Raw genomic sequence first — 16,040 nt, forward strand, 5'->3', positions numbered from 1 at the left:
GTCAGCATAGCAAACACTGGTGCAGAAAGATGTCACAATTTTCTGCCAGCACAGACCATGAGGAAAACACTAGCTCCTCCTCTCCTGCTCCCCCAAGGGAGAATTCTGATCCAGTCCAGGGTGATGCTGATTCCACCACACCCCTAACTTAGGCCAGACCTAATGTCGCAATCCAGCCCTACAGCATGAGTCTGAGCCAAGGAAGTTAGGAGCAAAATTCCAGTGGACTGCAATGAAAGCAGACTCGGGTCTAAGCCTGCAAGATGCAGAAAAGCGTCCGCTCAGCACCTCTCATGCTCCAATGTCCAGACGTCACAGTGCATAATGACCAACATGGGAACAGAGGGGCAGCAAAGGAGTTGAGACAAGTGATAACAGGGAGGGGGACTGGCCTTGGAAGAGCACTGTTTACACAGAACGCAGATCAAGTCAGTTTCACCTCATATCTATTGGGGGGGGGAGGTTGCTTTTGTTTAAATTAAGAGTTGTCCAGGCTGCAGAGGGGTAGGTGGTGATGGAGCAGAGAATTTACACTGGAAGACTAGCTAGTAGAGGTGAGTTGGGGATCGGAGTCCAAGGGAGGCATGATTGATACAAAAAGAACAGGAGTACTTGTGACACCTTAGAGACTAACAAATTTATTTGAGCATAAGCTTTTGTGGGCTACAGCCCACTTCATCTAGTCTCTAAGGTGCCACAAGTAGTCCTGCTCTTTTTGCAGATACAGACTAACACGGCTGCTACTCTGAAACCTATGATTGATACACAGGCCCAAGTAGAGATAAGGACAATTTGTTTGATGTTTCCGACAGACAGACAGTCCTAATTGGCCCTGAGAAAGGTGGTTTACAGAGTTACATGCTTTTACATCTACCCTGGGAAAAAACAACTGTCAATATTTAGCAGGCAGGTTCAGGTTGCCAGCACAGATAAACATCCTTTGTAATTTGTTAGATGAGTTATAGAGCATAGCTGCTTCTTAAGACAGACACACTCTGAATGTTCCTACAAACACAAGGCAATAAAGCCTCAAAGGGCTAAGCAGCATAGAACTCTGTACCAAACAAGAGGGCTATGCACTACATTTCACCTTTATTCCTCCTCCTTTCAATCATTATGGTGTAATTTGTGCAATTTTGATGTTAGGAAGCACTTACTTAGGTAGTCCCATTGACTTGAGCAAGAGGAGCTCTACAACATTAAACAACTTCCATATGAAACGCAGAGCTTAGAGTTTCACTGCTATTGAACACCTGGGCAAGCCAGCATCACTTATTTCTTGGCACCAAGTAAGCGCATACCCATTAATCAATATTTTTGTTAATATTGCGCTTGTTAAGCGGCAGTCATTGCCACTTGTGAATGCCAGGCTTAATCAGCTCCCTGGGAAAATGTTCCCGTAAAGCAGCTGTTCCGATTACCCATGTCCCACTTAAGAAGAACATACTTTATAGATATTTGTATTGACATATTTTGGTCAGCTTATTACTATCAGCAACACAGCAGACTAGGACATTGGGCATGGAAGGGCTACACTGCAGAACTACAGCCTGTGCATAAGTTTGGGGAGGGAGAGGTCTGAACCCCCCCCAAACCATGTGACGTCTGTTAACTCTTAAGGGGGAGGGGGGAGAGAGCGTCACTACAGCACATTTAAACTGCAGTGCTGTGTGCACTTCCTAAACATACGTTTTATTACCATGCTAACTGGACATGTTAGAGGTTTTAAAGATGCCCTGGGGAGTCATAATTTAGAATATGTTCTTTAGCAACTGTTCACTGAAATCTTGCACATCCTGTTCATCTTATAATGCAGAGCACATCCTGAATAAAGTTGTGCACCAGCTTAAAAGTATGCATTGCGGGGGGCTTAGGCTGAGCATTGCTGTATCTGACTTTTTAAAAAAGGATTCACAGAAACCAGCACATTGAGTGGGGAGGCTCCTAAGCTAGCCAACAGAATATGCTGAGCAAAGGGGTGAGGCCTAAGTCCTGGCCCTCTCACGGAGCTGGGCACCTAACTCCAGGTGGAAGGATGTGTCTCCCTCTGCTTGGGGTTCAAAGCATCAACCATTCTCGTGGAGTCAGGCACCAACACCAGCTCAGCCCTATTTCAGAAAAAATGCTGTAATTGTTCCCATTTTTACTCACATATCCCACTGGCTACGGCACACCCCAAGGACGTGGGAGACCTAGGTTCAAAGCCCCACTCTGCCTAAGGTGACGGTGCAGGGACTTGAACTCAAGTCTCTGAACTCCTAGATTAGTGCTCCAACCAGAGGTATCCTGGAGCAAGTCTCTCTCAGTCACTCCTGCTGAAGCTGTTCCACTTTGTATAACAAGTCATTGGCCCAGAGAAAGAGCAACTGACCCCATAGCCCTGTGGTTAGGGTCCTCACCTGGGATGAGGGATTCAAGTTCAAGTCTCTGCTCCAATCACTAAATATTTTATGTAAATGAACAGCTTCAACAGGAGAGACCCACCTCAAAATACCCCATATGCTAGGGGTGAGACTTGGGAGGTAAGAGTCCTTGGTTTAAATCCATGCTCTACAGCAAGCAGAGGGGGAAACTGAGCCCACGTCTCCCACACCTGGGTTGAGTGCTCAAACTACAGGCCTCAAGCATATAAAGGGGACGCCACCTCCTCCAGCTGTGTTTTGTGGGGAGGCCTCTCAGGTTGATGTGCTCTAAAGTGGTCTCAGAGCTTGTCTAGTGGATTGGGTCCCACAGGCAAAACAAGCAGGGGCAGACCCTGTTTTATGAATCCAGACAGGGCTTAAGCATGAGTTAGGTGTCAGCAGCAGCAGGGCGGAGGAAGCTAGGCACACGCCAGCTGGCAGAAGGTCACGTGGCTAAGGAGTTTAGGCAGCTACAGAATGAGGCAGCAGCTAAACAGGGACTTTTAGGATCTAAATTTTGGATTTCGGAGCCTCAGAGTGCCATTTCACTCCTAGGGAAGCCTATCTTTGGAGAAATAATGTAAAGAGTTAATTGGATCAGAACCTCAAGTGGATGGATAAGGCATGGGGAGCCAGTAAACCCCTTTTGTGTCCCAAGCGCCACTCCCTCACACTGGTGTAACTCAGGAGGAACCGTTGACATCAATGGAGTTACACTGACATAAAACAGTCGCAAGTGAGATTCAGAGCCGGTGTCTATTGGTTTTAGTTTTCCTATTAAAAGGGCGCTGCCATCAGTAACCCACCCAGAAATAGAAGAGGACTTCTTTCCAACAAAGCATTATAGCTAGGGGGCTTGTCGACATTGGGAAGTTGACTAGAATAGCTACTGCAGAGCTAGTCTGCTCATCTCCTCTACCCCCCACCATGTAAAAAAGCCCTATTTATGCAGAACCAGTAAGGAAGTCTCTCTCTGCTAATCAAGGCCCTGTCATTGCAGGGGTTTTGAGCATTAGTGGCATCTTGCTCTTGCCTGTTCTCTGCAGCAGTTGAGCCTCCTGAGGACTGAAATACTTGAGTTTAACCCAAATTATTGGGCTCAACATAAGGGTAACTGGGAGACATTTACTGGCCTGGAATGTGCTGGTCAGACTGGATGATCTCATGGTCCCTTCTGGCCTTAATCTCTACACAAATTTTGAAACCTCTATTTCAGCATAACCGGCAGACAGCCTCTGTTGGGGACGCTTCTTCCACAGAGCCACAGTCTTCTACCCCAGCAGACTCTCTGGAGGAGGATGGTGATAGGTGCTGCCCCTCCATAGTTACAAAACACTTAAAAAACAATATTGTGGGACGAATGTGCAAAGAACTTAGAGCGCTGAAGGCTGCTGTGGGAAGGTGTGTCTGTGTGGCATTTGATCACTGGACATGCAGTGGGGGACATCAAGTACTAAAGAGCAGGGGCAAGGCTAGAGGCAGGACAGATGTAGCTGAATGCTGCTGCTGCTGTCCTCCCTCTACGAGGACTGCGTAGTACACTACTGTCCACTTCCTTTGAACAGTTTGTGGTATGGACAAAAGAGAACGCTGCACAATAGAGCATGTTCTTCTTACCACCATGGAGACTTGGGTAGTCATTTATAGCTATACAGAGTTCAAGCAAAATGCCACCAGATCAGCAAGACGACACAAAGGGTATGTCTACATACCCTTGCAGGGTCCCAGAGCCCAGGCTCCAGCCTGAGCCTGAATTGCAATTTTATAGACACGAGTGAGCTAACATGGGCCAGTCATGGGTCTTTTACTACAGTGTAGACATACTGAAAGATACAAGGCAGTGGGGGTCAAGTGAATAGTCTCAGCGCTTGATTGGTCTTAAAGAAGTGCAAGTATTTGTTCAAAGATTACGAAATACTCAGACTATCCCACAGTTAGTTGTGTGCTGCCCCATGTTTCTGCTAAAACCCTTTTTTTTTTTTAATTTGTCTTATTTTGTATTAGTAGCTGCAGTCAAAGAATACACCTATGGAAGGAGATGACATGCACAGAGATGGAACATATCCTACTTGGAGAAAATGCATTTGAATGCAAACTTCCCCCCCAAAAAAGAATGGCTATTTAAAAGCACAATAGGAAGAATACATAGTGAGTAAGAGGAGCAAACATACAGAAGAGATAATAGTATTTGAACTAGCCCAACTGCACACAGAGAATCCAATTTAACAGACATCAAGAGATCAATTGCTTTTTCTCAAAAGTACAAAGGCTGATGTAAGAGCAGTAGTCTTTCCAACCATACTAACAGTAGGTCAGCTGGCAAAATCAATGGCACTTGTGCAGTAGTGAAGACTATGAAATAAGAAAAGAATTAAAAAGAAAAAAAACAAAGAAATGGAAGTCTGACTTCCAGCTGACCAACCCGCTGCTGTGTTCAATTATTGCACGGGTCTCTACGCAGCTGGGGGATTTTATGTACATTAGCAATTCTGCTACAAAATTATTTGTATTACAGTAGACTGGAGCCCCATTGTGTTATGCACTCTAAAAAAAAAAATAGTAAGACAGTCTCTGCCTTGAAGTACTTACATTCTAATTAGACAAGACAGACAAAAAGTAGGAGGGAAAACGGGCACAAACCGATGAAGTGACTTGCTGAAGGTCTCACAGCAGAGCTAGGACTAGAACCCAGATCCTTTGGACCCCACTCCAGTGCCCTTATCCACTACACCAAGCTACTCCTAAAATTGTGCACAACTGTTAGTTGAAGCTCGCTAAACTTACTTAAGCTACTTAAACTTTCTGTGGCGACAGAGATAAAACAACAGTCAGAACAGATCATAGGATGTCTGAATTAACATGGGCTAATCATAGAAATAGGGTGGGTGAGTTAATATCTTTTATTGGACCAACTTCTGTTGGTGAGAGAGATGCTTTTGAGCTTACACAGAGCTCTTCTTTGGGTCTGGGAAAGGTACTAAGAGTGTCACAGCTACATACAAGATCAATAGGTTATATTTGCAGGTACCAAAACCAGAAGGGATCACTGTTATCTAGTCTGACCTCCTGTATCTCATAGGCCATAAAACTTCCCCAAAATAATTCCTGGAGCAGATCTTTGAGGAAAAACAGCCAATCTTGATTTTAAAATTGCCAGTGATGGAGAGTCCACCATGACCCTTGGTAAGTTGTCATCTTGGTTAATTACCCTGCTGCTAAAAATATAGGCCTTTTCCTATCTGAATTTGTCTAGCTTCAACTTCCAGCCACTGGATCATATTACACCTTTCTAGCGCAGATGGTCCAAATGTTTTGTTTTGTTTCTGTCAAAGTTTGTGTCTGAAATACTTTAAAACCTGAAATTTTTCACATAAATCACACACCTGTTATGAAAAACACTGTTTTCTCAAAGAACCAGTTTTCCCAGCAAAAAACAGTTACAATGGAAAATTTGACCAGCCTTAAAATTTATTTCTGAACCAAATCTACAACCGCATAACCCTATCTCTTCTCCAAAAGTAGGACAAGCTACAGTATGTTCTTACAAGAGTGAGAACAGCCTATTCTCCATATAGCAATTTGCCGGACATACTCTTGCACTCCAACAGCTACATTAGCACAACACTGATTTCAGAGAGAGTAAGCAGTGCTCAGCATTTTCTGAATAATTAGGCCAATTTAAGGGGTCACATGTTGGTCTCCAAAAATTTAGTCACCCCACAAAAGCAGTAATCCCCTTTAAAAGTTGAGGATTTCTCTCATTTTCAGTACTGGGCCTGAACTGTGTATTAATAATAAATCCCACACCTGTTTTACGAAGCCTACATCCCAAGCAATAAGAAGTTATATTTACGAGTCGCAAATGCTTCTTAGTGCACCTCTGTCTTTGATGTAGTCCCCTTTCCTTTACAGGTCCTGAACAATTTCCATGTTTTGAAAGTTGAGGGATTTCCTCTTAAAAATAAAATACAATAGCAAATGACAGGAAGTTGGCCTCCCTGAAAGATTTCTCTTTATTTTCACTTTCAGCTGCCATCTCCATCACTCCCCTCCCGCTCCACATGCTGATTTGTAAGTAGTTGGGGTGGGGGGGCACCTCAGCATCTGGGAATTACAGGTGACTACAGTTGTTACTAGACTGACTCCCCTGTTGTGTTAGCTGCTAAGCTAGAAAACTGCTCCACTTTAAATATATAACAGATTCTTTTTCCTTTCATGTGATCTATATAGCACACCTAAGGTAAGCGGGGGGGGGGGGCTTGCTTTCTAACTCAAAACCCAGTAGGAGGAGAAAGGTAACCCAGTCACAGTTTCCAGTACAGTGTGAAAGTGCCAGTATTGGTGTTATTGCCAGTCTTTTTTTTGAGGGCTCTGCTGAGGAGTAAAGTCTTAAATATGCAGTGTTGTTGTAGCTGTGTTGGTCCCAGGATATTAGAGAGATAAGGTGGGTGAAGTAATATCTTTTATTGGACCAATTTCTGTCGGTGAGAGAAATGAGCTTTCAAGCTTACACATAGCTCTTCTTCAGGTCTGGGAAACTAACTCAGTATGTCCCTGCTACAAAGTGTGTCCACATTCGAAGTGGAACAGATTGTTTAGCATAAGCTTTTAATGCATATTTCAAGAAACCATTCAAGGTGAAGTCCCACTTGGGCGGTCAGCCCCAGGGTGGCGGGGCTCTGGCTGTCAAAGGCAGCAACAGGCAATATAAGCAACGCAGTGTCTACAGGAACACTACGTCGACCTAACAACATTGACCTAAGTGCTATGCCTCTCGCAGTGGTGGAGTTATTAGGTTGGTGTAGAGGGCAACTTACATCAGCGGGAGCAAGGTGACTTGGAACCTTGGGTGCCCCGAGAAGTGTCATGAAGCCACTTAAATCAGTCTGCTTGGTATCAACTAACGGGATTCTTGTTTTCCACATTCGTGCACTAACTCACTACTCACTCAGATTGACTTCTAGGAGTTTAACTCAAATTATAGCTGAAGACAACAATGTTCAGATGCTACAAGAGGTTCCTTCAATAATTAACAAGGTCGCAGAGCTCAGAAGAAAGGGATTTTGGACTTTCACCATTGATTCAAGGGCTCCACATAGCCTCAGTTTACCAGAGGGGATGAGGAGATATGGGTTAGATGTCATACCTATATCCACATCAACAAGAGTCCCACAGGTACAAGAATGCTGGGATTATGTCATAAAACATATGCTTTCTAAAAGTGTTCATAACAAAACAAAAAACCCAACTGATACAAAAACGTTGAAGTTGTGTTCAAAGCCTGTAATATTCTTCAGTTCATGTGTCTTGGCTCTCGGATTCTGTGTGGATTATATCTTGCAGTTGCAGCAAAAGGCTGTTTGAATGGTACCTACGAGTTGATAGAATGCCTTTGTGACTAAGGCTCACGACAGATAAGTGCAGACTCACTGTAAGCGAGTCTGTCTGCTGAAATGGTAAGGTTACTACCAAGTATTTACAAACAGGGAAAAATACAATAACTTTTATTTGATTTAGCATGTTAAGATGATCAATTAACAAGAGGGGCATAAGCACCACCTCTTCCCATTGATTCAGCAGTATTTATAATCTTGATCTTCTACAAGCCTCAGTTCAAAGGGTTTGTTTGGCCTTCTTTTTGCAGAGAGGGACTAGGCAGTCAGAATGTTTATAGACATCCTGCCAAGACCTTCTTAGCAGTGAAATAGACTGTACAGTATACTCTTTCTTTATTAAACTAAAGAAAACTACTTCAGTGTTGGAGCAGATTTTTTTTAAAAAAGCTATATGACCCTTTTAAAATTCTGTGTGAAATTAGTGTGATGAAATATTAGTTATGTATTAAATATATATTAAAAACGTACCCATTATTACAATTTTCTAATCAGATGCACTGTAAAACATATAAGGACTTACTTTAAAGTTCTTTTGCCTGCAGGTCACTAAGGAACGCTCTGCTTTAAAGCCAAATTTAAAAATGGACAGAGAGCACCATAAAAAGATACTGGTCCAAATCCCCAGCAGGTGCAAGTGAGCACAGCTCCTTCAATTTGAATGGATCATTGGCACTTTAACTAGCTGAAAAGTGACTCGCTATTTACCTGAATGCTGAAATTGACTTGGATCCTGAAGGATCCTATATACTCTACTCCTCTCTTCCTCTAGATGTAGCACTTTGGCCCCATGACACATAGCAGATCAATTCTCAATCACAGATTTTAGGGCTAGAAGGGACTATTATGATCATCTAGTCTCACCTGTTGTATGACATAGGCCACAGAGCCTCCCGCATTAATTCCTGCACTACCTAGTGATTCCTGCATCAAGCCCATATCTTGTGGTTGAGCTAGAGCATCTCTTTTGAAATCCTAGCCCTATTGACATCAATTAGAGTTTTACCATTGACTTCAAGGGGACTGGAATCTCATCCCGTGCTTGCCTCTCTCTGCAGCCCATAGAGAAAACTCTATATCGGGACCTCCCTATCCCCAACGTTCCACATGGCATCAGGGGTCAGTGCACTGCCCTTACCACTCCACCCAGGGAACATTAAAGACAATCACAGCTTCTCATACACCTACCGTGACTTTCACAGGTCAGTGTAGGGGCACCTGAAATGGAAACAACTGTTCTTTCTCTTTCATAAGTCCTGTTCCCTAAATTTAATCAAGTACTACATGATTTTTAATTGCATGGATCATGTTACAGAATAAAATTCTATTGTTTGGAACAGAATTCATCGTTATTAGTTCACAACATATGCTGGCTGGTACTAAGCAGGTCTGACAGTGACCAATTTTCTGTTCCTGCACTGTGTTACAGAACCCATAAAGATCATTCACAAACAATATTAATAGGTGCATGGACATTGTTATATTCATACATACACAGCAATCACAAGATTCATACCAGGCCACGAAACAGCAAGGCCAGGTACAGCACACTATAACAACACCACCACCACCACCACCACCCACTATTCACATTAAAATCATCCCTGAGCTGTATAGCTCTGCATGGAGGTCTTTTAATAGCCCTTGTCATCTGGATGTTCAAATTCCGCAGACAGCCGCTCCACCTCCGCCCACCACCTCGGCAGAAACTTTTCTCCCTTTGCTTCACAGATATTATGCAGGCCACAGCAGGTGGCTATAACCACTGGGATATTTTTCTCACTGGGGTCCAATCTGGTAAGCAAACAATGCCAGCCACCCTTCAAAAGACCAAAGGCACATTCAATGGTCATTCTTCACCTACTGAGCCTGCAGTTGAAGCACTTCTTGGTGCTGTTGAGGTGGCCAGTATACGGCTTCATGAACTGCGGGAGCAAGGGATAGGCTGGTCACCCAGGATGACTCTTGGCATCTCAATATTTCCAATGGTAATTCACTAGTCAGGAAAGAAAGTCCCTGCCTGTAGTTTTCTGAACAGTTCTGTATTCTTGAAGATACAGGTGTCATGTACCTTCCCTGACCAGCCAACACGGATGTCAGTAAAATGTTCCTGGTGATCTACCAGCATCTGCAATACTGTAGAAAAAGAGCCCTTTCTGTTGATGTACTGAAGCAAGGTGGTCTGGTGCTAAAATAGGGACATGCATGCCATCTATTACCCCACTGCAGTTCAGGAACCCCACTGCCGCAAAACCATCCAGCACGTCCTGCACATTGCCCAGAGTCACAGTCCTGCATAGCAAGAGGTGATTAATGGCCCAGAACACATGCATGACAATGGCCCCTGCAGTGGATTTCTTGACTCCAAATTGATTCTCAACTGACCAGAAGCAATCTGGCATTGCAAGTTTCCACAGTGCGATCGCCACTCACTTCTTAACTGTCAGTGCAGCTCTCATTTTGGTGTCCGAGCTGGAGGACTGGGGTGAGTTTGGCACACAGATCAAGGAATGTGGTCTTACGTATCCGAAAGTTCTCCAGCCACTACCCACCATCCCAAACCTACATAACAATGAGATTCCACCAGTCAGTGCTTGTTTCTTGGGCCTGGAACCGGCACTCCACCATCTCCCTTATAGATGCTCCATGAATGACACCAAGAACCTTGACTTGTTTCTATGTCCCACCGCAATCTAGCCTCCAAGGAAACATCATGTTCCCCATGGCTCCTCTTGTGCCTCTGAAAATACTGCAGGATCAGGCACACTGTGCTTGCAATGCTCATGACAATAGTGCAGAGCTGTGAAGGCCCCATGCTTCCATCAGAGATGACGGGCAGCGAGGAGGGATGCATGGGTTTGTGGGTCTTTGAAAAGAAGGTGCAAAATATTATAGGCTGCAGATTAAATTATGGGATGGAGAACACCACATTATGGGAATTTGACCACATGCTTCCAGTCACCCCTGCACAACTCATTCCAGCCCAGTCTGGCACTAGAAAAAAATCCCAAATCAGCCTGCACTGGATGGTGCCAAGTTGCACAGTGGGATACTCATCCATATTGTACTGCACTCTGCATCGATACAAGTGCTCATGGTGAGGATGCGTACTGCCGACACAAGGAACCAAGTGTGCACACAACACAAACGATTTAATAACTGTGTCGCCTGTATGCCAAGGTCATTTAGGTCTACATAATTTTGTTGTGTAGACATGGCCTTAGATTTAGACAAGGGACACACTTTATACAGCAGAAGGGAGAATTTTTGAGGTCTTTACTGTGAACAGAGCCAGTATTCTGGCTGACTCTGTATGGACCTGCAAAAAGAACTTTTCCCCTCTACTAAATACCTCGCTGTAAGGGGCCATCTTCACCATAGTGGGAGAGCACAACCACAGCTTGATACTAGCAAAGCCAGAGAGTCTACCCTTCCCAAAAAGGATAGGGTGAGGGTTGGGTCATGGCCCCTCCCGCACTTCACACTGGCCAACAGGGCTGACTACTGCTGAAATATGAAATGAACGTGTTCAGAAGGTGGTCAAGCTGCCACTTAGCAGAAATTCTGTATGGATCCACCACAGTTCCTCTCAGAGCTGCCAATGAAATGCCACACTTCTGCACTGCATCCCCAAACACAGGGCTGTACTGTCCAGGCAAAAATTTTGCTATTCATCTCAGCATGGAGAGGCACGAATATTAATAGGTCTCCATGATTCCTAAAGTATCAATGACTATTTTCATTGTCTGGAAGTTCCAAAAAAAAAAAAAAGTGGGGGGGGCACGTATGCTAATTTTGTTACAGGCAGAGGTTTACTTTTCTTTCATAATGATACAAAAGCACAATTTTTGTGCAATTCCAAAACAACTGAAGAGCACTCCTGAAATTTTTCAAAACTGCCTAGGGCATTCAGAGACACTGGATGGTACTTTTTCAGAAGCAGCTAAATGGCTCAAGGATACACATGGGACTCGTGCTTCTGAGTTACTTTAGCGTATATGAAAATCCCACCCATTAATGTCAAAGGGAGTTGTGCGCAACTAAATCCCCACGGCAACATAGAAAAAAAACCAGTCACAGTTCAAAATTAAATACAATTAAGTTAGGACTGAATGATAACAAATGATAGCCCAGTTGTAAATCAAAGGCAGCAATGCACTTTGTGCATGGGCGCATTATAAACAATTAAAATACGAGACATCTTATGGTTTTATAAAATTGTTAATTTGAACATTTACAAAATAAAGGTCCAATCCTGCAATGGATGGATCCCCATCTTGTCTATATCTGGTTACAGGATCAGAATGCAGGTGAGCTTATCTCTAGGATCCTGGTCAGAAATTGCACGCATTTTTGCCTGGGACTGCTTTCTCCTCCAGATCAAGCTATTCAGAGGGAAAAAAAAAATGTACCCAGCCACCTGTACAGCACAGGGTTTGAAGAATTCTATAAGCAATCCTTCACCTCTCATGCTGGCTGGACAAGAGAAATATTCCAAAAATCTCAAGGGATCCAAAGCTTCTGTTTTGAAGCTAGCTTCTGCCTCGGGCTAGCACAGGAATGGGCGCAAGACCAAATTATAACTGTACTTTGCCAACTTCTCTATCTTCAAACTCCTTATCAAAGCAGCAGAATTCAGCTGATCCAAAACTATTAGCAATCAGTAGGTAACCTGTATCTTGAGTTATGCTCTGCTCTCCCATTGCACACAAAGGCTATTCTTAGAGAAACCACGTCACTACTATGACAAAACCCTTGACGTCCAGAAATTTATTTTTTATGAGTTATGAATCTCATGAGGCAGGGCAAAGTGGAAGAATACTGTCTCAGGGTACAATAGCTGTCCAAGAGGACAGTCCTTGAAATAGTAGCTGCAATCTTTTCATATCATCTTCTCTAGGAGAGGGTCCATGGGTTGCCAGTGTTTAACAGAGCATCCCAATCCAAGCTGTAGGGAAACACAACAGAGCAAAGCTCCTGAGACCACAGGGGGGCTGGGAACGACTCAAAGGGTACATCCACACTGCAAAAACAAAAATAGCAGCGTAGACATTCCTGGTAGGGCTCTGAAACCCCCCTCCCTTGCTGGGTCTCAGATCCCAAAACAGGAATGTCTAATCTACAATTTTGAGTCCCAGAACATGAGGTCTGAGAGCCGCAATTAGTGGACCCAGGCTCTCAGACTTACTGCTGCAGGGCTGTTTGGTTTTTTGGGGTAGGTTTTTTTTGCAGTGTAGTACACTCTCCCTCAAGAATGGAAAGAGGCAGAGACCTAGCACCATGAGGTCTGCACATGACCAAGTCTAACCCTTGAAAGTCACAGACGCTGCTCTCACCTTTGTGGGGCTCACCCATGCCAGTGGACAAGCCACATCCCAAGCATCTACATGTATGATCAGGGTCTCATAAAAACCCGGGTTACCTTGGAACTGATCAGTACCTGCGGACAGCAACCTTCCAGGAAAATTTCAGAGGGTGACTGTCACTACTCATTTTGTTTAATGTTATTTATATTGGGGTAGCACCCCAAGACCCTAATCAGAAACTGGGCCACACTGTGTTAGGACTTTACACACACACACACACCTCTACCTAGAAAGGCCCCGTTTGTGCCTTGGAAAAAATATACAGTCTAAGAACCTAAGAGCCAATGCCACTTTCCAGCTCATTGTGCTACTCCCACTTCCTTTCCTCCACTGCCAAAACCAACCTGACTTTATACCAATCCCTTGATTCTTCCAATTCATAAACTGCTGGGACTCCACAACATACACATCACCTGGGATACAGCTGTGGCAAGTCATACTCTCCCTGTTCCTCATTCTGCACAGAATAATAGAATAATCCCCAGGAGCTATGAATTGGGGGTCAGGTTATCAATGACTATCTAGTCTCTCATGCCTCTTACTCATCATCAGGGAGAAAGGCATAGTTTTAGATCCTATGGAATATTACTGAATCCTTGCTCTGAGATATTTGAACTTCTCTCTTCTCAGCTACAGAAGACTTCGTTTTGGTGCCAATGCTCTAAGGAAGGAAGGGAGATATCTGCTAGCATCTCTGGACTCTGGTTTGGCTGTGAAGAAGGGACAGATGTGACATGAACAGAATATTGGTCTTTTTCAGCTTCACACCATCCCTGGAGTGCGAACATCCAAGCTCCAAGGCAATAAACACAGCGTATGTAAGCACCAACTTTATACATTTTCCTCATCTCTCTTTATGACAATGTCTCTTCTTTCCCTTGGCCCAAAACCAGCTATCCTATATTAATCAATCATAGAATATCAGGTTTGGAAGGGACCTCAGGAAGTCATCTAGTCCAACCCCCTGCTCAAAGCAGGACAAATCCCCAACTAAATCAGCCCAGCCCGTGCTTTGTCAAGCCTGACCTTAAAAACCTCAAAGGAAGGAGATTCCACCACCTCCCTAGGTAACCCATTCCAGTGCTTCACCACCCTCCTAGTGAAAAAGTTTGTCTTAATATCCAACCTAAACCTCCCCCACTGCAACTTGAGACCATTACTCCTTGTTCTGTCATCTGCTACCACTGAGAACAGTGGAGCTCCATCCTCTTTGAAAGCAGCTATCAAATCCCCCCTCATTCTTCTCTTCTGAGACTAAATAATCGCAGTTCCCTCAGCCTCTCCTCATAAGGCTTCAGCCCTCTAATCATTTTTGTTGCCTTCCACTGGACTCTTTCCAATTTTTCCACATCCTTCTTGTCGTGTGGGGCCCAAAACTGGACACAGTACTCCAGATGAGGCCTCACCAGTGCTGAATAGAGGGGAATGATCGAGCAAGAAAGTTCTTTATTGTGGTTTTGCTATTCTGAGCAAAGTTGGCTACCTTAATATTTCATGTGTCTTTTTATCAACAGATATCAAACAAGCACCATTAAAGATAAAAATCAATCTATACCTCAGAATCTGATTTTAATGAGGTATTTGCTCTATCTTGTAAACACAGAACAGGAAATACCATAGATTCCAGTGTAAATTGAACTACCACTGGCATAAATGCAATTTATATTTGCACCAACTGTGCATTATCTCAAGAAAACACCACAGAGGTCATGCATGCAGAATTTTCCCTTTATTATATCTACCCTTTCCTTCAGTTTTTTTGATGAGTGCACATACACACCTCAAATTACAGTGTAGCTGATCATAAAAAAAAATAATAATAATAAGGATGAACGGTGAAGAGATGCATGTCTCACTGAGGCTTTAATGTTGTTAGATGTGTATGACTCTCTGGATTTAGACAGAGGTTTTGACAAACCTGTCCAAAATGTAAGGCCAGTCGCACATACCCATTTTAATTAGCACTGATTACATGGAATAAAGCCAAAACCTGCGTTTGCTTCTTCCAGTGCACAAGAGGAAGAGAATGGTTTCAGGTAAGTCCAAAATGCGATGGAATTCATAACTTCTCCTTTTTTAGAAGGGAGCAGATTAACCCGTGATGGTCTACCATCTGTCAGAAACATGACAGCAATGCTGTGAAAAATGTGTCTCTTAGAAGATCTCTCAATGGTTGTAGGCGTGTAAGCAAGGTTACTGTTCCTTCTTTGGATTTCCAACCATAAATTGTAAGAACCACCTTGAAATATCTCACTTAATACTTAACCAGAATTTAATTTTTTTCAAAAATTTCAATAATTTCACAATAAAAATAAATCAAAATATGCACTGCATAAACAGAAAGTGCTCATCCCTGAACACAAACATTTTAAATAAAGAGACCTTTAGGATAGGTTTTGAAAACAAGCTTTACTTAGTCGTCATGAATTATTAACCAGACAAAATCTTTTTTGTTGTCATTTATATATATTTGATTCCCCAGTTTTAAAAAAAAAAAAAAAAAAAAAAAAAAAAAAAACCCCAAACTGACACTTATGTCTCTTGTACAAGTACCCAACCTTTTAAAAAATGTTCTGGGCATTATAAATACATTTTTTCATGAATATGGAAATAACAGTTCTATAAATAGCCATTTTACAGAACTGCTTCAAGGCATTGTTTTTACAGACAACAGTAGGAAACTGAAGGGAACATGATTATGCTGAACCTCTTAAAAAATAGAATAAACTCTCCAATCAACTCTGGGTCATTTTTTTCCTCCAGACTTAAGTACATGCTTAAGTGTTTTGCTGAATCAAAGCCTAAAAGGGACATTATATTTAAACAGGACCATGTGGTATAGAGAACAACCAAAATAAAAGCCTTTTTGCAACGCCAAA

At 43.1% G+C, this 16,040-nt stretch overlaps 1 protein-coding gene across 4 annotated transcripts in view; it reads right to left on the minus strand.

The window, feature by feature from the left end:
• PLCB1 (phospholipase C beta 1) overlaps positions 1-16,040 on the minus strand; it is a 657,432-nt gene that overhangs the window by 622,904 nt on the left and 18,488 nt on the right. The gene's annotated exons all lie outside the window — the stretch shown is intronic.

Source organism: Dermochelys coriacea, chromosome 3 (genome assembly GCF_009764565.3).
Source record: "Dermochelys coriacea isolate rDerCor1 chromosome 3, rDerCor1.pri.v4, whole genome shotgun sequence".
Classification (NCBI taxonomy): Eukaryota; Metazoa; Chordata; order Testudines; family Dermochelyidae; genus Dermochelys; species Dermochelys coriacea.